Raw genomic sequence first — 23,446 nt, 5'->3', positions numbered from 1 at the left:
TTAAACCATTTTAATCAATGAACCGATCAATAAATCAATCAATCGACCAATCAAATTACTCGCTCACCCATTTACTCACTGAATTACCCACCTGTTCAATCAAAATTTCAATCATTCAATCAACCAATCATCATCCAATCATTCAATTATTAATACTCACTTGCTCACTCATCTATATATCTCATTAAGTCACTCGATCATGTCAAACAAACAATTACTATCTATATAATAATACGCTATTCTCTGTCTCTCTGTCTGTCTGTCTGTCTGTGACTGCTAATGTGAGGCCGTCGTAGGTCGTACGGGGCCCAAACTCGGTGGGTAGGTGCTGTTCTGTCCTGGCAAGAAGAAGTTTATGTTTGGTAAGTCATCTGACCCCGGGGTCCCCTCCCAGGGGTCATTTGAGGTCAAATTACTAAAAACTGTTGTGTGAGGCTGTAGTACGTCGTACGGGGCAAAAACTCGGTGGGTGGGTGTAGTTCTGTCCTGGCAAGAATAAGTTTAGGTTCGTTAAGTCATCTGACCCCGGGGCCCCCTCCTAGGGGTCAACTGAGGTCAAATTACTAAAAACTGTCGTATGGGCATGAAACTTGGTAGGTACAGTCAACATTTAGAGTCAAAATTTTGGAAGGTCATTTAGGGGTCACCAAGGTCACCCAGGGGTCATCTGAGGTCAAATTACTAAAAACTGTCATACGGGCATGAAACTTGGTGGGTACAGACAACATTTAGAGCCAAAATTATGAAAGGTCATTTTGAGGTCATCCAAGGTCACCCACAGGTCATTTGAGGTCAAATTAGTAAAAACTGTTGTATGGGCATGAAACTTGATGGGTACAGACAACATTGAGAGCCAATTTTTTGGAAGGTCATTTTGGGGTCATCCGAGGTCACCCACGGGTCATCTGAGGTCAAATTAGTAAAAACTGCCGTATGGGCATGAAACTTGGTGGGGACAGTCAACATTTAGAGCCAAATTTTTGGAAGGTCATTTTGGGGTAATCAGGGTCATCTGAGGTCAAATTAGTAAAAACTGTCATATGGGCATGAAACTTGGTGGGTACAGTCACCATCAGCCAGGTAATCGCACCCAGCCGAGAACCGCCAAAAATGGGCAACCGCCTAGTTATCAAGTAATACTTCAGAACTCATTCAATCACTCATGCGATCAATATAGATCATCACTTACTCAGCCATTCAATCAATCAATCAACATATTAATTAACATAATCAACATTTCAATAATTATACCAACCAATCAATAATTAATTAAATAAATAAATAAACAAGTAAACAAGTAAGTAAATAAGTAAAAAGGTAAATAAGTAAATAAATAAACAAACAAACAAGTAAACAAACAAGTAAACAAACAAACAAGTAAACAAATAAACAAGTAAACAAACAAGTAAACAAACAAGTAAACAAGTAAACAGGCAAGTAAACAAACAAGTAAAAAGGCAAGTAAACAAACAAGTAAACAAGTAAACAGGCAAGTAGGCAAACAAATAGGCAAGTAAACAAACAAATAGGCAAGTAAACAAACAAATAGGCAGGTAAACAAACATATATGCAAGTAAGCAAACAAACAAATAGGCAAGTAAACAAACAAATAGGCAAGTAAACAAACAAATAGGCAAGTAAACAAACAAATAGGCAAGTAAACAAACAAATAGGCAAGCAAACAAACAAATAGGCATGTAAGCAAACAAACAAATAGGCAAGTAAACAAACAAATAGGCAAGTAAACAAACAAATAGGCAAGTAAACAAACAAATAGGCAAGTAAACAAACAAATAGGCAAGTAAACAAACAAATAGGCAGGTAAACAAACATATATGCAAGTAAGCAAACAAACAAATAGGCAAGTAAACAAACAAATAGGCAAGTAAACAAACAAATAGGCAAGTAAACAAACAAATAGGCAAGTAAACAAACAAATAGGCAAGCAAACAAACAAATAGGCATGTAAGCAAACAAACAAATAGGCAAGTAAACAAACAAATAGGCAAGTAAACAAACAAGTAGGCAAGTAAACAAACAAATAGGCAAGTAAACAAACAAATAGGCAAGTAAACAAACAAATAGGCAGGTAAACAAACAAATAGGCAAGTAAACAAACAAATAGGCAAGTAAACAAACAAATAGGCAAGCAAACAAACAAATAGGCAAGCAAACGAACAAATAGGCAAGCAGCGGTTAGCAATTATTAATTTATTAAATGAAAACGATTTACACCACTCTGGAAGTAACTATATAAACAAACAAACAAATACATGGATAAATAAATTTAAAACCTTATAAACAAATAAACAAATAATCGAATAAACAAATGTGCAAAAAATCAACAAAATAATAAACAAACAAATCAACAAACAATAAATAAACAAATAAATAAAGTAACTAAAATATATAACAAATAAATAAATAAACCTATAAATAAACAATATAATTAACAAAAAGATAAACAACTTTTAAACAAACAAAGAAACAAAATAATAAACAAAAGATAAACAAATAAGCAAACAAGCAAACTTGCAACTTAAACAAAATACAGACAAATAAAACAAAAGATAAACAAACAAGCAAAAAAGAAATAAACAAACAAATATACAATATAATTAACAAAAAGATAAACAAACTTATTAACAATAAAGCTATAAACAAATCAACAAACTTATAAACAAATAAATAAACAAACAAACTTGCAACTTAAACAAAATACAGACAAATAAACAAAAGATAAACAAACAAGCAAAAAACAAATAAACAAATATACAATATAATTAACAAAAAGATAAACAAACATTAATAAAGTTATAAACAAATCAACTTATAAACAAATAAATAAACAAACAAACTTGCAACTTAAACAAAATACAGACAAATAAACAAAAGATAAACAAACAAGCAAAAACAAATAAACAACTATACAATATAATTAACAAAAAGATAAACAAACATTAATAAAGTTATAAACAAATCAACAAACTTATAAACAAATAAATAAATAAATAAACACTTACACCTTGAACAAAATACAGACAAATAAACAAAAGATAAACAAACAAGCAAAGAAACAAATAAACAAACTTATAAACAAACAAATAAACAATATAATTAACAAAAGTTCAACAAACAAAGAAATTATGAATAAAGGTTTAAACAAATTAACAAACTTATAAACAAATATTAATAAACAAACAAACTTAAAAACAAACAAAATACATGGCAAATAAACAAATCAAATAACAAAGATAAACAAACAAATAACAACAAAGTTTTAAACAAACAAATAAACAAACTTATAAACAAATAAATAAACAAACTTATAGGCCTAAACAAACAAAATAAACAAACATGTTTCACATCCGGCTTTTTGAATAAAAGAGAAGGAAGAGGGAGTTTTTATTTTTATCGCAAAATTGCCGGTAAATACCCAGTAAAACTCAAAATTATGAAAATTTCCACTTTTTGCGGCAATTTTGCTCAAAATTTGTTTATTTTGCGCCCCTCCCCCTGAAATTCACTTTAATAATTCCTGGCGCCGCCACTGCACTGACAACAGGCCTAATAAGCCTTTTATTTGTTTTTCTGAGAGGTACCGGTAAGACCCCTTTAATTATCACATAACCATTAACCTTCCAAAACCAAAAATGTTTCTTGTAGGCCTTTATTAGCTAGGTTATAGAAAGCATCTCAACTTCCTAGACATAGCCTATAGATAGGCCTATGTTTTGAAAAGTTAGCCTATATTAAACTGAATTTCAGAAAAATAATAATAGGTCTATAGGCCTATAAATCGAAGAAACCTCAAAAAAAGAAAGTCAGAGGAGACGTGAAACATGTTTATTTATTTACTTATTTCTTATTTATTTAGCCTAATAATTCCCGCGTCCAAAATTGAGAATTGCAAAATATTTAACTAGGCCTATTTGATCTTTATTTGACATTTTCTCAAAATGACATAGGCCTATATTAATTTGCTACTTTTTTTATACTTCTTAACTATGATACTGAAACACCCCTGCATTTTTGATATCAATGTAGGCCTATAAAATCAACCATAATCGCAATAATTATATCTGCAGTGCCAAAATGTACCGTTGATATTGGGATGTGACCACTCGTTTCAAAATTAAGAAAATAATAAGTAATTTTAATTACTTATTATTTTTAATTAAAATTAATAATTAATAGGCCTACCTAATTAACAGTCATCGTGCCGTTTTAAACAATCTTAAAGAGCCTAAGCTAGGCATAAGCTAGGCGGGTCATTCTTCGGTTAGGTGCACGATTGCAGTCCCTCCACTTTCAGGAGTCATAACTAAAATACGAAACATGATTTCGAATTTAATTTTTTGCAGTTGTTTAGTATTGACGTTCCTTTTATATCTCAAAACATCAAAATATTAAAAGAAGTTCTTATTTTCGAGAAAATTGCTTGTACAGGGTGTCACAACCCCCAAAACCCCATGTCCCGATTGGGGTCATCAAAATTTTTGATGCTGATATCTTTTAGTGGATAACTTCAGCATCGTAAAAAAACACGGGGAAATGACAAGTTATTTATTGTATATTGTAGAAAAAGTTATTGTAACACATCTTTCATAGCCAGGAGTAAACATAATTTCACCCTATATGTCTAAAATTTCCTGTCCCTATGTCTGCGTCATCTACCGTCACGAAAATTTAGAAGCGCCTGGGGAAAAATACTAATTTTGTAAGGTCATTTATTTGACCTAGAGAGCACAAGTCAATATGCAGTAAATTCATTTAGACATTTTTTCCTCATGTTGGCGCAATAAATTCATCAAAACTATAACCATTTCTTCACTCAAATGGGTAGGTACCTTTATTAATCATCATCTCCGAACGCTCCCGATACCTAAAATGTTCGCATTATTTATTTTACTTTTTTCAAAATTACAACAGTTGTACGTTTATTTCTATTAACCTCCTTTATTGACCATGTGTATGTTATAGTTGTACCACTAGAGTCGTAAGTTTGTTAATTTGGTAATATACCATCACATCATATCCATCACAATTTTGTGACGGATATGACGTTTGGGGGTGATTTTCACTATGAGAGAATCATTTCCGTCACGTGACGGAGATGATACAGCAGAATTTCCATTCCTTGACATCATCTCCGTCACTCTACAGATAATGCCCTGCTTTGACCTTAAAACTGGTCAAATGGAAATGTAATGATATGTTGCATAATCTTGGTTATACTCCCTTCCTCTGTAGGTAAAAAACAAATGTTCAATGTGCGATACATTTTTGGTATCAGTTGAACTTCGTTGCAATTGTGACGGAGATGACGACGGTGATGGAGATGACATTAGCTGCAGAAAAAGCCAAAAAATTACATCACGCTGCTAATAAAGATTGAGCCAAACACTTTTTTACTACACTGGAGACATGTCTCTTTCTTAATCTGTAAAAAAATTAACAGAAAAATCATTTTGAAATGTCTATTTTCCAAACCTTCAATCGTGCACCTTAACGAAGAATGACCCAGGCATAGGCCCGGGTACAGGCCTATAACCAACTCACGACATTATGATAGTTGATTGCATAAAGCATTAATAATTTCTATGGATAGGGGCCTATAGATATATTTTCTTTTATCATAAAAGTAACAGTTTATTTTTCATGATTTTAGCACAATTGTAATAAGTTGTAGGCTACCGAGTCGCGAGTGATCTCAAGCACGGCAAATATACGTGCTCGCCTGGTCAATACAAATATACGTGCTCGCCTGGTCAATACATCATGAATACACACAAAGTCTTGAACACAGACTAGTACTTGCACATGCGCAAAGCGTGTGAGAATTTTAGGGGAGTAGGTCGAGATTCAGTTTATTGACCAGGCCAACGATTGTGTACCTTTAAGTGACTATTTTAAGTTTAACAGTGTACTATATATAATTTTTCATTGCATTTTGGTAGCCATTTTGAAAAGCGCCCCCAACTGTGACCTCCTGGTACCTTCCTATTGAAATCTTAATTTAGATTTACATTACTGTCATCAATACTTAAACAGAAATCTGATCAATAAACCTCATAAGTGACTATGGTAACCGTATCATACTTTTCTTTGAATTTTGGCGGCCATTTTGAAAAGTGTCCCCAACTGTGACCTCCTGGTACCTTCCCATTAATACCCTGACTTATTTATACATTACTTTAAATTAATCCAAAATCTAACCAATTCATTCTTTTATCCGACTATTTTAAGAGCATAATTGCTTTTCATTTGATTTTGGCAGCCATTTTGAAAAAAAGCGCCATCACAAGAAAGTTTTCAGGATACAGGATTTTTACCTTATACATTCTTGTTCCTCAGTTTCTCCTTTCATGTGTGGGACCTAGCTCATTTTTAACCTGGTCTATTTGGCCGTTTTTCAGTTTTTAGTCAATTTCAGGGTAAAAAAAGGTGAAATTTAACCTAATTTGGCTGGCTAATTGCAGCAATACATGACACATTTTTGCAGACCCAAATATTACATGATATAGACCTACCTCCATACGTTGCGAAGAAAGTTTGAGATATTTTTAAAATGTCATCTTTATGTCTTATTGGAACTGGCAACACTGCATATTTTCACATAGTGAAAAATGTGATACTTTACCCCATCTTTGCATCGAAAAAAATCTATATGCCGGAGCACTCTGGATATTAATTATAGAAGGTGGTGAAGGCGATGCCTTTTGGTATATTTAACAAAATGAGATTTTTACAAAACATGATATGAATTGTTACACAAAAGCAGGTTTCTTAAGATTTATTATATCTCTCCATATCCTTATGATGAAGGTGTCTTAGTTTGACTAATTTCTAATGAGAAAAGCTTGTTATATTGTATATCAAAAAGCCAAATTAGATTTTTTACAAACTATGCTATAAATTGTTACACTGGTCCAGGTTTCACACATCTCTCCTTAGTCATATGATAAAGAGGTATTAGGTTCACTCATTTGTAATTTTAAAAAGCTTGTTATATTGAAAATCAAAAAGCAGTGTTGCCAGAAAATGGTGCATTTTGGCAAATTTAACAAACTGAGATTTTCACAAAATGTGATATGAATTGTTACACAAAACCAAGTTTCTTAAGATTTATTGTCTCTCTATGTCCTTATGATAAAGGGGTCTTCGGTTGACTCATTTCTAACGAGAAAAGCTTGTTATATTGAAAATCAAAAGGCAGTGCTGCCAAATAATGGTGCAGTTTGGTCATTTAAAAATAGATTTGTTTCAAACTATGATATAAACTGCTACACGGATGCAGGTTTCTTGTGTGTCTCCATATATGATAAAGAGGTCTTAGGTTCGCTCATTTCCTAAGAGAGAATTTGTTATATTGTATATCAAAAAGTAGTGCTGCCAGAATGATGCATTTTGGTAAATTAAAACAACTTATATTTTTACAAACTATGATATAAACTGTTACACGTTTCACGTATCTATCCATAGCCGTATGATAAAGGGGTATTACGTTCACTCATGTCTAATGACAAAAGCTTGTTATATTGTTTATATCAAAAGCAAACTTGTTTCTAGTGTCTCTCCATTATACTGATGATAAAGGGTTCTTAGGCGCACACCTTTCCGATGAGAAAAGTTTATGATATTGTATATCAAAAGCAGTATTTTTTTTTTGGTTTATTTGCATTATCTAATCTTGGTTTTTCATGAATTTAAAAAATAAATTTAAAAAAACTAATTCTGACGTTACAGACACCCTGTATTGGAAGGTATTGTGCTTTGAATAAATTTATGACTGGAATTTTTTAATCTGCAGCGTGTGCACGAACGTTTCATATTGTCATTTGATATTGTCAGAAAATGGGGCACTGGGCTTAGCCATAGCAGATCTCTGTGTTTCCACCACACAGTATTTACTATAATAAGGAATTACCAATTAATTTAGGTGTATTTTATCTTGGTTCAAGTGTCTTTCATAGTAAATTTGCCCATATTGGTATAGCTTTGTAACTGTAATGTCACGGAGGTATCAGTGCGTTAGTGTTATAGACCTGACGGGGAAGTCCTCTTTTAGTCTATACACTAGCGCGCTCGCCTCTTAATCCCAGGGTCGGGGGTTCGAGTCCCGGCATGACCGGAAGTGGCTCGAGGAGGCTTTTCAAGATTTCAAGATATTGAGTGTCACCCTCGGTGGGAAAATTATGTTTATTATATTCTCTACTATTTCTCATGTTCATCTTAGGTCAACTGAGTATGAATTTGTGGATTGTTATAAACTTTTTTTAATTATCTAACACTCAATTTTTAAAGTAGGCCTACATACAGCTTCGGTATGAAAATTTTCAGTATTTCACGGTATCTCCCAGTAATACCTTGGTGGTATTTACCAAGAAATACCAGTATTTCACACCCTATTAGTATTAATTATTCCACATATAAAAAGTTAATTATCAGCATTTCAGACACTTCGTATCAAAGCAAAATAATTTTATGAAACATAACCTTCATCCGAGGCGTTGTCCTTTTTAAAGACAGTTCTTGTTTGTGATTGCCTCGGTCAAAAGGCCCTAATGTAGGGATATTATGTACATCCCTGGTAAGACCAATCACAAATTGATTAGGCATTAGGTTGTGTATAGTGCTTTAATATACATTTGCGTTTCCTCAATTATCTAAATTAAAAATAAAACCTTTTTCAAAGAACTAGTGTAAAGTCATCAAAATCATTTAAGTGTACCAATTTTCCAAGAAGTTAGAACACATACATATACATGTATACACACATAGGCTTGACACACAAAATGTAGTGTTTTTCCGGGATTGTTTTCTGTCAAAACTGTCTTCTATAATCCAACTCTCCATGTAGTCACCATGTGACATAGATAGGCTAGGTGTATTCAAAAATACAATTATTTTAGCATAAAACATTGAAATCACCTTTTGAACAAACACCCAATGTAATTTTCCTGGCAACACTTAGTACTCCTTGCGTCGTTCTCCAAACGCGTTTATAACTCCTTGCGCAGTTCTCCAAATACTAAACTCCTTGCGCCGTTCTCCAATACTAAACTCCTTGCGCAGTTCTCCAAATCTCTTTACTCCTTGCGCTGCTTTCTCCAAAATTGGTGCTATTTCCACCTTTCACACAATATCTTCAGGAAGCAGGACTGCGATGCAGTTGTCCCCACTTATATTGACAGTTGTGTTGCTCCTTTAACCAGACTTCAGCAAATGGGCAGAAGAATATATTTTCCTTTCTTGGAAGAAGTACGTTCTTTGACGTATTCTAGATCTCTTCCGACAACACTGGCAAATAGTAGTACTTTGACTACATAAAATATTTCTGGTTTGCAATTTCCTTTCTTTGAAGGAATTGGACTGTAAGCATATTAGCTAGCTAGCCCAGATCAACACTATAAACTGTGACAATAATTGTGTTTACATTTTCTTATATATCAAGCAATGGGAAATCCCAAGTATTAATAGCCACATGTGATCTTGGAAATTCCCAAGCCTTAATTATAACATTAACCTTTCTCATTACATCACTTCTTGAAGTGAAATCCCATTACATCACTTCCTGAGGGGAAATCCCATTACATCACTTCCTGAGGGGAAATCCCATTACATCACTTCCTGAGGGGAATCCCATATGTGATGTCATCTTTACTTTACAATCTCAGGGGGGTTTCCAAATATTCCAAATTAGATATGATTCAACTTGTTTTGCTCAATTTGAGAGGGGAATTCCCCAAAATGTCATCACTCATGTAAATTTGTAAACAAAGATAAATCATCAAATTAAATTACTCAGGGTACATCAATATAACAAGGAGAGAATAATTTCAATCTTTTCAACCAGATTAATCCAAAACGTACCTTGGAGCAACCAACGTTGCGGTCAGTACCACTGATCTTCAGCTGGGTTGTGATGTTATACACCTTGAGACCCGATGACGTCACCCTGTGACGTCATTTGGCTCCAAGTACGTTTTGGATTAATCTGGTTGAATAGATTGAAATTATTCTCTCACTGTATGATTCCCAGATGGTTGAGAGTATTCACAATACAATATAACAAGCTTTTCTCAATAGAAATGAATCAACCGAACAATCCTTCATCATAAGGATATAGAGAGATAATAAATCTTAAGAAACTTGGTTTTGTGTAACAATTCATATCATATTTTGTGAAAATCTCATTTTGTTAAATTTGACAAAATGCACCATTTTATGGCAACACTGCTTTTTGATTTTCAATATAACAAGCTTTTCTCATCACAAATGAGTGAACCTAAGGCCCCTTTATCATATGACTAAGGAGGGATATGTGAAACCTGCACCAGTGTAACAATTTTTATCATAGTTTGAATATCCCATATTTTTACTAAAATGCACCGTTTCGTTTTTGCATTTAATTATTTTGTTCTCCATTTCTTTAGTATTGATTGATAACCATTGATTTTTAATAAATTGTTTAAAGATGACATGTCTCTTTTATAATTCAGAACGTTCTCGAAAAAGTTTCTTTTCTGTTACTTTCCTAAAGAAAACTATAAATTATCATCGAAGGGAACTATTTCAAGTGAGAAGACTTTACCAAGTGCTAGTAGAATATGGATGTTTAAACATTTGGTTCAAACCAAATGTAAGGATTGTCGTGCCTACAGTTTGTACAAATGAAAAAACAAAACAAAACAAAAAACACAAGTTGTTTTTATTATTATTATTATTATTATTATTATTATTATTATTATTATTATTATTATTATTGTTATTATTTTACCGTAAGGAATTATCGTGACTAATGGTTGACTTGTGTCACTGACGCCGCCCTCATTAGAAGCTGCCACGCGGAATTGATATTCTTTGCCCGCAGATACATCACTGACGACACATTTCGTATCGGTTATCTCCTTTGTAAAATGCAAAAATAAAATTGAAATAACTTTAGTGAGTATATTTATTTAATATCAAACCGAAAGCACCAATTTAACTGTAATAACACAATTTTGAAACTATGTCTTTAGTTTATATCAAGACTTACGTTTTCTTGAACTTCGATCCATTGGTTTTGTTTGATGTCCAATTTCTCAACGATGTAGGTAGCGATTGGAGAACCGTTATTACCTCTTGGCGACCACGATATCTCTATCTTCTTGTTGTCAATGTTTCTAACTGTAGGAGTACTCGGTGCATTCGGTTTATCTATGTCAGGATGTGCGATATTTGATGCAACAAAATTAGGTAGACGTTTCGTTTTGCATTTAATTATTTTGTTCTCCACTTCTTTAGTATTGATTGATAGCCTTTGATTTTTAATAAATTGTTTAAAGATGACATGTCTCTTTTATAATTTAGGACGTTCTCGAAATATGATTTTTGTCTAACCTATTTTAAAGAAAAAAAGTTTCGTTTCTGTTACTTTCCTAGAGAAAACTATAAATCATCTTCGAAGGGAACTGTTTCAAGTGGAAAGACTTTACCAAGTGCTAGTAGAATATGGATGTTTAAACATAACATTTGGTTCAAACCAAATGTAAGGATTATCGTGACTACAGTTTGTAAAAATGAAAAAACAAAAAAACCACAAAACAGTTTTATTATTATTATTATTATTATTATTATTATTATTATTATTATTATTATTATTATTATACCGTAAGGAATTATCGTGACTGATGGTTGACTTGTTTCACTGACGCCGCCCTCATTAGAAGCTGCCACGCGGAATTGATATCCATTGCCCGCAGTTACATCACTGATGATACATTTCGTATCGGCTATCTCCTTTGTAAAATGCAAAAAGTAAAATTCAAATAGCTTTAGTGAGTATATGTGTTTAATATCCAACCGAAAGCACCTATTTATCTTTAATTACACAATTTTGCAAACTGTGTCATTAGTTTATATCAAGACTTACCTTTTCTTGAACTTCGATCCATTGTTTTTGTTTGATGTCCAATTTCTCAACGATGTAGGTAGCGATTGGAGAACCGTTATTACCTCTTGGCGACCACGATATCTCTATCTTCTTGTTGTCAATGTTTCTAACTGTAGGAGTACTCGGTGCATTCGGTTTATCTATGTCAGGATGTGCGATATTTGATGCAACAAAATTAGGTAGACGTTTCGTTTTTGCATTTAAATTTTTTGTTCTCCACTTCTTTAGTATTGATTGATAGCCTTTGATTTTTAATAAATTGTTTAAAGATGACATGTCTCTTTTATAATTTAGGACGTTCTCGAAATATGATTTTTGTCTAACTTATTTCAAAGAAAAAAAGTTTCGTTTCTGTTACTTTCCTAGAGAAAACTATAAATCATCTTCGAAGGGAACTATTTCAAGTGGAAAGACTTTACCAAGTGCTAGTAGAATATGGATGTTTAAACATAACATTTGGTTCAAACCAAATGTAAGGATTATCGTTTCTGTTACTTTCCTAGAAAACTATAAATCATCTTCGAAGGGAACTGTTTCAAGTGGAAAGACTTTACCAAGTGCTAGTAGAATATGGATGTTTAAACATAACATTTGGTTCAAACCAAATGTAAGGATTATCGTGACTACAGTTTGTAAAAATAAAAAAAAATAAAAAAACCACAGAACAGTTTAATTATTATTATTATTATTATTATTATTATTATCATTATTATACCGTAAGGAATTATCGTGACTGATGGTTGACTTGTTTCACTGACGCCGCCCTCATTAGAAGCTGCCACGCGGAATTGATATCCATTGCCCGCAGTTACATCACTGATGATACATTTCGTATCGGCTATCTCCTTTGTAAAATGCAAAAAGTAAAATTGAAATAGCTTTAGTGAGTATATGTGTTTAATATCCAACCGAAAGCACCTATTTAACTGTAATTACCCAATTTTGCAAACTGTGTCATTAGTTTATATCAAGACTTACCTTTTCTTGAACTTCGATCCATTGGTTTTGTTTGATGTCCAATTTCTCAACGATGTAGGTAGCGATTGGAGAACCGTTATTACCTCTTGGCGACCACGATATCTCTATCTTCTTGTTGTCAATGTTTCTAACTGTAGGAGTACTCGGTGCATTCGGTTTATCTATGTCAGGATGTGCGATATTTGATGCAACAAAATTAGGTAGACGTTTCGTTTTTGCATTTAATTTTTTTGTTCTTCACTTCTTTAGTATTGATTGATAGCCTTTGATTTTTAATAAATTGTTTAAAGATGACATGTCTCTTTTATAATTTAGGACGTTCTCGAAATATGATTTTTGTCTAACTTATTTCAAAGAAAAAAAGTTTCGTTTCTGTTACTTTCCTAGAGAAAACTATAAATCATCTTCGAAGGGAACTATTTCAAGTGGAAAGACTTTACCAAGTGCTAGTAGAATATGGATGTTTAAACATAACATTTGGTTCAAACCAAATGTAAGGATTATCGTGACTACAGTTTGTAAAATGAAAAAAACCACCACAGAACAGTTTTATTATTATTATTATTATTATTATTATTATTATTATTATTATTATTATTATTATTATCATTATTATACCGTAAGGAATTATCGTGACTGATGGTTGACTTGTTTCACTGACGCCGCCCTCATTAGAAGCTGCCACGCGGAATTGATATCCATTGCCCGCAGTTACATCACTGATGATACACTTCGTATCGGCTATCTCCTTTGTAAAATGCAAAAAATAAAATTGAAATAACTTTAGTGAGTATATTTGTTTAATATCCAACCGAAAGCACCTATATAACTGTAATAACATTACAATTTTGCAAACTGTGTCATTAGTTTATATCAAGACTTACCTTTTCGTGAACTTCGATCCATTGTTTTTGTTTGATGTCCAATTTCTCAACGATGTAGGTAGCGATTGGAGAACCGTTATTACCTCTTGGCGACCACGATATCTCTATCTTCTTGTTGTCAATGTTTCTAACTGTAGGAGTACTCGGTGCATTCGGTTTATCTATGTCAGGATGTGCGATATTTGATCCAACAAAATTAATTAGACGTTTCATTTTTGTATTTAATTATTTGTTATCCATTTTTTAGTGTTAATTGATAGCCTTTGATTTTTAATAAATTGTTTAAAGATGACATGTCTCTTTTATAATTTAGGACGTTCTCGAAATATGATTTTTATCTAACTTATTTCATGGAAAAAAAGTTTCTTTTCTAAGAAAATAATTTCTTTTCTGTTACTTTCCTAAAGAAAACTATAAATCATCTTCGAAGAGAACTATTTCAAGTGGAAAGACATTACCAAGTGCTAGTAGAATATGGATGTTTAAACATAACATTTGGTTCAAAGCAAATGTAAGAATTATCGTGACTACAGTTTGTTAAAATGTAAAAAAAAAAAAAAAAAAACACCACAGAACAGTTTTATTATTATTATTATTATTATTATTAATATTATTATTATTATTATTATTATTATTATTATCATTATTATTATTATTATTATTAATTATTATTAATATTATTATTATTATTAATTTACCGTAAGGAATTATCGTGACTGATGGTTGACTTGTTTCACTGACGCCGCCCTCATTAGAAGCTGCCACGCGGAATTGATATCCATTGCCCGCAGTTACATCACTGATGATACACTTCGTATCGGCTATCTCCTTTGTAAAATGCAAAAAGTAAAATTGAAATAGCTTTAGTGAGTATGTGTTTAATATCCAACCGAAAGCACCTATTTAACTGTAATTACCCAATTTTGCAAACTGTGTCATTAGTTTATATCAAGACTTACCTTTTCTTGAACTTCGATCCATTGTTTTTGTTTGATGTCCAATTTCTCAACGATGTAGGTAGCGATTGGAGAACCGTTATTACCTCTTGGCGACCACGATATCTCTATCTTCTTGTTGTCAATGTTTCTAACTGTAGGAGTACTCGGTGCATTCGGTTTATCTATGTCAGGATGTGCGATATTTGATGCAACAAAATTAGGTAGACGTTTCGTTTTTGCATTTAATTTTTTGTTCTTCACTTCTTTAGTATTGATTGATAGCCTTTGATTTTTAATAAATTGTTTAAAGATGACATGTCTCTTTTATAATTTAGGACGTTCTCGAAATATGATTTTTGTCTAACTTATTTCAAAAAAAAAAGTTTCGTTTCTGTTACTTTCCTAGAGAAAACTATAAATCATCTTCGAAGGGAACTATTTCAAGTGGAAAGACTTTACCAAGTGCTAGTAGAATATGGATGTTTAAACATAACATTTGGTTCAAACCAAATGTAAGGATTATCGTGACTACAGTTTGTAAAAATGAAAAAAAACCACCACAGAACAGTTTTATTATTATTATTATTATTATTATTATTATTATTATTATTATTATTATTATTATTATTATCATTATTATACCGTAAGGAATTATCGTGACTGATGTTTGACTTGTTTCACTGACGCCGCCCTCATTAGAAGCTGCCACGCGGAATTGATATCCATTGCCCGCAGTTACATCACTGATGATACACTTCGTATCGGCTATCTCCTTTGTAAAATGCAAAAAGTAAAATTGAAATAACTTTAGTGAGTATATTTGTTTAATATCCAACCGAAAGCACCTATATAACTGTAATAACATTACAATTTTGCAAACTGTGTCATTAGTTTATATCAAGACTTACCTTTTCTTGAACTTCGATCCATTGTTTTTGTTTGATGTCCAATTTCTCAACGATGTAGGTAGCGATTGGAGAACCGTTATTACCTCTTGGCGACCACGATATCTCTATCTTCTTGTTGTCAATGTTTCTAACTGTAGGAGTACTCGGTGCATTCGGTTTATCTATGTCAGGATGTGCGATATTTGATCCAACAAAATTAATTAGACGTTTCATTTTTGCATTTAATTATTTGTTATCCATTTTTTAGTGTTAATTGATAGCCTTTGATTTTTAATAAATTGTTTAAAGATGACATGTCTCTTTTATAATTTAGGACGTTCTCGAAATATGATTTTTATCTAACTTATTTCATGGAAAAAAAGTTTCTTTTCTAAGAAAATAATTTCTTTTCTGTTACTTTCCTAAAGAAAACTATAAATCATCTTCGAAGAGAACTATTTCAAGTGGAAAGACATTACCAAGTGCTAGTAGAATATGGATGTTTAAACATAACATTTGGTTCAAACCAAATGTAAGAATTATCGTGACTACAGTTTGTTAAAATGCAAAAAAAAAAAAAAAAAACACCTCAGAACAGTTTTATTATTATTATTATTATTATTATTATTATTATTATTATTATTATTATTATTATTATTATTATCATTATTATTATTATTATTAATTATTATTATTATTATTATTATTAATTTACCGTAAGGAATTATCGTGACTGATGGTTGACTTGTTTCACTGACGCCGCCCTCATTAGAAGCTGCCACGCGGAATTGATATCCATTGCCCGCAGTTACATCACTGATGATACACTTCGTATCGGCTATCTCCTTTGTAAAAAGTAAAATTGAAATAGCTTTAGTGAGTATATTTGTTTAATATCCAACCGAAAGCACCTATTTAACTGTAATAACATTACAATTTTGCAAACTGTGTCATTAGTTTATATCAAGACTTACCTTTTCTTGAACTTCGATCCATTGTTTTTGTTTGATGTCCAATTTCTCAACGATGTAGGTAGCGATTGGAGAACCGTTATTACCTCTTGGAGACCACGATATCTCTATCTTCTTGTTGTCAATGTTTCTAACTGTAGGAGTACTCGGTGCATTCGGTTTATCTATGTCAGGATGTGCGATATTTGATCCAACAAAATTAATTAGACGTTTAGCATTTAATTATTTGTTCACCTATTTTTTAGTATTGTTGATTGATAGCCTTTGATTTTTAGTAAATTGTTAAAAGATGACATATCTCTTTTATAATTTTGGACGCTCTCGAAATATGATTTCTGACTCATTTCAGAAAAGGTTTCTTTTCTGCTACTTTCCTAAAGAGAACTATTTTCAAGTGGAAAGACTTTACCAAGTGCTAGTAGAATATGGATCTTTAAACATAACATTTGGTTCAAACCAAATGTAAGGATTATCTTGACTACAGTTTATAAAAATTTAAAAAATTTAAAAAAAAACACAACAGTTTTTATTATTATTATTTTACCGTAAGGAATTATCGTGACTGATGGTTGACTTGTGTCACTGACACCACACGTATTTGAAGCTGCCACACGGAATTGATATTGATTACCTGCAGTTACATCACTGACGACAAATTTCGGATCGGGTATCTCCGTAATAAAATGGAAAAAGGAAAAGCAATGTTAATGAGTTCATATAATTGATATTACCGAATGTATCAATTTAATTTTCCTAACATTGTAATTAGGCAGTATATATAATAGGTTTGCATCAAGACTTACTTGTTCTTGAACTTTGATCCATTGTTTTTCTTTGATGTCAGATTTCTCAACGATGTATCCAGTGACAGGAGAGCCGTTATCACTTGTTGGTGACCAAGTAATCTCAATCTTCTTGCTACCAACGTTCCTGACCGTTGGGGTGTTCGGTGCGTCCGGTTTATCTATGTCAGGTTATATGAGATTGGGTGGAACAACTGAGTTTGGTTTGTTGTTCTGTAATTATTTTTACTACGATTGAATTAAATCCTTTGAAATTGTTTGAATCAGACATCTCTGTATATATTTTGGAAGTTTTCAGTTTCAGGTTCAGTTTATTTACCATTAGACAAAAAGTAAAAAGGAAGTATACAATGGTGGGTTGACCAAATGTCCGTAGGCCGATTAAATATTCAAAAGAAAATAGTTTATAAACAAGTAACAGGTTGCACTTTATAGGTGCTTTCTATGGGCAATAGCATTAACTCAACTTATTGAATTGTATTTGACAATGTTAAAAAGCTCAAATTCTAAAAGGGGTGAGTTAGGGACCGTGGTCTCTTTGGGACAGAAGAGAACAGCAGACACAGCACAGAAACAAACGTTTTTGCAACATGCACGTAATGTCATTTTGACATTTTATTTATCAAAATTCTTGGGCCATTTATGAAAATATATTGCTTATAGCCATACTGGGATCTTGCGAAGTGTATGTTCCCTTTTGGTTAGGTTCTCAACCTGATTCGATTTTCAGCGCCAAAAATAGCTGATACGCATAATGTATACGTATGGTAAAGTAATACCCTTTTTCACAATATCTGGAGATCTGTATGGGGTACAGTGACATAACTTGGTATGGATAGAGGTTCTCAACCTAATTAGATTTTCAGTGCCAAATATGTTTAATCAAGTAGCTGATTTGCATAGTTTATGCAGATATGATTGATTTTTTCACAATATCTGGAGATCTATATGCCTGAGCTGGTCAAAGTTTAATCCAGTCCAGTCTTTGATGTTATCAATCTTACCCCATCTGTACCTCCATGCAGGATGGTGTTTGCTAGACTGTTCTTCCACTTGATTACATGGCCAAACCACTGGAGTTGTCTTCTTTTCACAATGTAGATCATATGTTCGTGCTCTCCAAGGAAACTTTCCATCGTTGCCCTTACTTGTTTGTTGGTAGTATGCGTAGAGTAGTGGACCTGGAGGAGTCTAATGCAGTTCATCTCAAACGCGTTAATCCTCTTTTATATCTCGGCATTTAACGTCCAGGTTACGCACTCATACAGGAAGACGGAAACTACCAATGCTTTCAGGAGCCCCATTCTTGCTGCTTTTGAGATGCTCTTGTCTCTCCAAATGGGTTTCAGATTGGCTAGTGACGATGTCGCTACAGCAATTCTGATTTTGATTTCTTGCACTGAATTGGCATAATCTGTGATGGTTGCACCAAGGTATTTAAACTAGGTAACTGTTTTACGTTCTTCCCCACCTACATGTACTTCTCTATTTCCATCTTCAGGATCTTGCTTTTTGCAGCACTGATTTCCATGCCAAGTCGCCTTGCAGTGTTATCCAGCCTCCTAGTGAGGTCACTTAGGTCTTCGGGTTGTCCTGCCAAGAGGTCAATATCATCAACGAGTCGCAAGTTGATAACCATTCGCCTCCGATACTGACTGTTCCCTCGAATTCATCAAGAGCTTTCATCATGATATACTCAAGGAAGATGTTAAAGATGGTTGGTGATAGCAGGCAACCTTACCGGACTCCAACTCGGGTACAAAACCACTCACTGATTTCATCGCATGGCAGTACAGCACTCTTAGATACAATGTACAATATTTCAATTGCATTCACATTTCGATTACTGATGTTGAACTTTCTCAGGATTTCACACAATGCTTCTTGCCAGACACGGTCAAACGCTTTGTAAAATCAATGAAGTTGTGGAAAAGTGGCTTTTGATCTGTGCGGAATTCCTCACACAGAATTCTCAGATTGAAGATTTGTCCCGCTGTGCTGCGCCCGTTTACTGCCTGTTCTTCTGCTATTAAGAATGATTCGGAGAAGTATCTTGCTAGGATGACTGATTAAACTGATGGTGCGGTAGTTGTTGCAAGATTTAAGGTTGCCCTTCTTTGGGAGAGGAATGATGGTCGACCGTGTCCATGAGGATGGCTAAATTCCTGATGTCCGTACCTCATTGCAGAGATTTGTGTAAGCCTCCGTTTGCCCACCGTTTTTCAGCATCTCTGCCGAAACATTATCAATGCCTGGTGACTTGACATCTTTCACGTTTCTTATGGCCTCTTCAACCTCGGAGGTGAGGATTGGTGGATCTTCCTCTTGCTGTTTTGTTTGTCATTGCCTTCCAGTCAAAGGTTTTCCATAGTTGTCCTCAATTACTGGTGTTCTACCAGTTTTCGTCTTTGTAAGGTCTCTGATGGTTTGAAAAGGTGCTGCAGTGTGGTTACGCTCCATATTGGTGTTGATTGTATCACAATGACCATGGATTCACTGCTCTTATGCTTCATTAGTTGCTTTCTCTCCTTCCGTGCTAATTCCGGCGTAATTGGTATGGTCGATGTCATTTATGAAAAGCCTCTTTTATTATCTTCCTGCGCCTGTCACATAATTGTAACATATCATCTGTCATCCATGCCTGTTTCTTCCTTCTTACTTTGCCTAACACCTCTTGTGCTCTGTGCTCTGTCAATGAAGTTTTCATTCCACTGGTTGTTAAAACTCTCGATATCCAAGTTGGCTGCTATAAGTGGAGCAAATCTGCCTCCAACTTTAGCCTCAAATTCAGTAGCAATATCAGGATCCTTGAGCTTTTCTAGATCAAACTTATCTCTAGGTGACTTCTCTTTCCTCAACTTCTTCAGTTTTACTCTTATTGATGTCATCACCAAGTCATGGTCGCTTCCGCTGTCAGCGCCAGGAAAGGATCTTGTTTTGGCGAGGTTCACACTTGATTGGAATCACTTACTGATCATGATTTAGTCAATCATAGTGTGGAATTTGCCATCTGGTGAGTGCCATGTAGCTTATCTTGATTTTTTTCTGTAGATGCACGGTATTGGTCAGGACAAGGTCGTAGAACTTTGCAAACTCAAGCAGGTTGTGACCCCTGTCGTTTGTCACTTCCAGTTCAAATTAGCCTGCAGTACCCTGCCATGTTGGATATGTATCTGGTTCTACTTTTGCGTTTCAGTTACCCATTACGAGCAAGACATCTTTCTTCTGGTAAAACATGTCCATTTCTTCACCTGATGCCGTACTTGTAGGTGCATATGCTTGGATAATTGAGATGTTGAAAGGTTGTCCTACTAACCGCAGTAGGATAATACGGCTTGATATTGGCCTGCATTCCAGCACTGATCTCGTTATATCCAAGAAACCTGCACCTCTCTCATGACGTTTGTCCTCTCCACTATACTACCATGTGTGTTCATCATCTGTGGTTGTCTCACCAATCCCTGTTCATCTTACTTGGGCTAAAAGACCCTACCTCATCATTTCGTGTTCCCTTAGAGCATTGAGCGTTCTCATATTCCATGTACCAATTCTCGCGTTTCACAATACGATGCGCTTCCAGCGGTCGCTGGTTCGAGGCCAAAATACGCAGTGCATCATGGGAAAATGTCGACATCCAAGGGCAGCCACTTACCACCACCCTACCAAGTTACACCCCAATACACCTCACCAGCTCTGAGAAACTAACCTGGAAGCCAAAGGCATTTAAAAACAAAGTTGACACAGTACATATGTATAAGACCCCATTATAGCATAAGGCAATTTATAAAACATTTTAAATGATTTTAAATGTGACGTATAAAATTTGTCTATAAAACAGGGAGATATAAAATGTAGGGATTTGGGTACTTTTTGTTCAATTTTCACAGAAATTGAAGGATTTTGACCCATGTTTTGTTTGTCTGTTTACCCCAGGGTCGCTGAAACAAAGAATTATATTAATTAAATCACCTAATTTATAATTAATTAGACAATAATAACTGCGCACCATCTATTTTGAGGTCATTGTGGGAAATCGGAGAGTTTTGTTTTGGGCTGAGGTATTTTGCGGAGGGTGCGGTAGCGTCCAAGGAAAAATACTGAGGCTCAAAACAAAACCCGACAATTTCACACAATGACCTCAAAATAGATGGTGCAAAGTTATTATTGTCATTCATTACTGTCGTATCTAATATTTTGAACAAATCAAAATGGCATTTTATGTTATTTTATGCCATAAAACGCTGTTAAATATAACCAGTTTTAATCATTGTTGTAACCTACCCTACAAAAAAATCAACCAGGCGAATATAACATTCGCGCCGACAACAAGAGCTACCAATCACAGAAGCGCGACGGCATCGCATAGGCGTGTGCGTTGCCATAACGCGTAATCTATACACGCACGCGCGCGCAGAAGTCATTGTTGCGAGTCCGGAGTCATTGTGAGTTATTAATGACCTCGCAATTAGTGCGCGGTCAGGCAATCAATTTCTTTTGATTGGATTACAGGCTTCGCGTATATTAATGAGGTTATGAATAAAGGACAAAGAAAGATAAAAGCAAAAGTATGCTTCATTTAGTTAAACAATAGTAACATCCCTGTTGTGTACAAAAAATAACTCTATACGACAATGCAAATCAGGATCAATTCATGGACTATTATAAAGTGCACAGGGAAATGTTGAGTATGTAAATTAAATAGAACAGCCAAAATGCCAATGGGTATGTAATTTAACTAGAACAGCCTTAAATTGATATCGATATTAATATTGACGTCACAGATTCGATTTGTCACGTGATCGTCAAACCTGTACTAGAAGGTGTCAGTTCTGCAGGAACTGACACAAAAATTCATTGACTCGTTTTATTACTACTTAACAAAATATCGATTTCGCACTGTCGAAAAATCGGTCAATCGCCAACTCATTTAGTGTTACTTTAATTCATATTAACTCCAAAGTTGAAAATGCCCCTTTAATCAATCAATCAATAACCATTATTCAATATTCCTTTTATTTAGATTAACCCCACACCACTCCATGCCATTGTGATGTACCCTGTATAATTGTGTATCATGAAATAGGGGAAGTTACTTGATCATACAAGAGTTTGTTTATTATAACATCAAGGGGGAAAACCCAGATGAATGCAATAACAACATCATTAATCAAGACTATTTATGTCAAGGGGAAAATCCCCTGATATTAGAAAGTTGCAATAATGCACAATGGTCAGTGGTAATGTCTATTATTAGAACATTTAAGAAAATCCCAGATGGTTTGCTATAAAACATCCTGCTGGTAGTAATTCTAGGCAGACCTGTATCGATATGATTGTAATGTGAATGGATGTAGCTCTAGCTCTCAAAATGAGAGTATTTAATATGTTAACCAGTTAAAATCAGGATACTCAAGGAGTATTACTGAGTGTGGCTAGGGAGATCATGAGTTTCCGACAGTGCTATTTAAAACAGCCTCTGAGCGATGAAGATATTATGTAGATGGATCTCGTCAAGTATGGATACCGTCGAGTGCCAACAGGGCAATTATTTGGTCTTCACCGACATGCTGGATGTATGGTTATTTCAAAGCTACGAAAATGGACCAAAGTAAGACATAGGGTCTACTGCGGATTGTGAAGGAGTTTATGAAATTATGTTACAATTATTATCATCTGGATACAGATCTGACAGGCTGCAATAGCCTTTAAATAAGACAGACATTTAATTATTATGAAGCAGTGAGCTGTGTGTGTATGGTGCAGCAAAATATTCACAAAGTTGAATATTGAATCAGCATTGGAATTATAGCGAAGGTGCTATATTTAAATATTTAGCCGCTGAACGGAGAAGATAGTTTGGAGACATCCCAAAAAGGAGGGATTTATTGTGATCTTCGTCGTCATGCTGAAAACTGATTCAAAGCTTCTAAAGTCTTGTCAAGTAGGAGAACTGCGCAAGGAGTAAAGAGATTTGGAGAACTGCGCAAGGAGTTTAGTATTGGTGAACGGCGCAAGGAGTTTAGTATTTGGAGAACTGCGCAAGA

The 23,446-nt window shown here is 34.1% G+C and overlaps 3 long non-coding RNA genes across 3 annotated transcripts; all 3 read right to left on the bottom strand.

The window, feature by feature from the left end:
• Nucleotides 1-11,063: 11,063 nt before the first annotated feature.
• LOC140145139 (uncharacterized) lies at nucleotides 11,064-12,770 on the bottom strand. The gene is made up of 4 exons (XR_011857991.1): nucleotides 12,657-12,770; nucleotides 11,921-12,081; nucleotides 11,658-11,787; nucleotides 11,064-11,205 (listed from the first exon to the last, which is right to left on the bottom strand). It is a non-coding gene; the product is annotated as an uncharacterized lncRNA (long non-coding RNA).
• A 1,059-nt stretch (nucleotides 12,771-13,829) lies between these two features.
• LOC140145140 (uncharacterized) lies at nucleotides 13,830-14,917 on the bottom strand. Its single transcript, XR_011857992.1, has 3 exons — nucleotides 14,763-14,917; nucleotides 14,502-14,631; nucleotides 13,830-13,964 (listed from the first exon to the last, which is right to left on the bottom strand). It is a non-coding gene; the product is annotated as an uncharacterized lncRNA (long non-coding RNA).
• Nucleotides 14,918-15,406: 489 nt separating this feature from the next.
• On the bottom strand, nucleotides 15,407-16,676 carry LOC140145141 (uncharacterized). Its single transcript, XR_011857993.1, has 4 exons — nucleotides 16,603-16,676; nucleotides 16,344-16,473; nucleotides 15,650-15,810; nucleotides 15,407-15,513 (listed from the first exon to the last, which is right to left on the bottom strand). It is a non-coding gene; the product is annotated as an uncharacterized lncRNA (long non-coding RNA).
• Nucleotides 16,677-23,446: the final 6,770 nt, after the last annotated feature.

The sequence above is a fragment of the Amphiura filiformis genome, unplaced genomic scaffold, assembly GCF_039555335.1.
Source record: "Amphiura filiformis unplaced genomic scaffold, Afil_fr2py scaffold_148, whole genome shotgun sequence".
NCBI lineage: Eukaryota > Metazoa > Echinodermata > Ophiuroidea > Amphilepidida > Amphiuridae > Amphiura > Amphiura filiformis.
The sequence above is the reverse complement of the archived record's forward strand: the minus strand, read 5'-3'. Positions and strand labels throughout refer to the sequence as shown.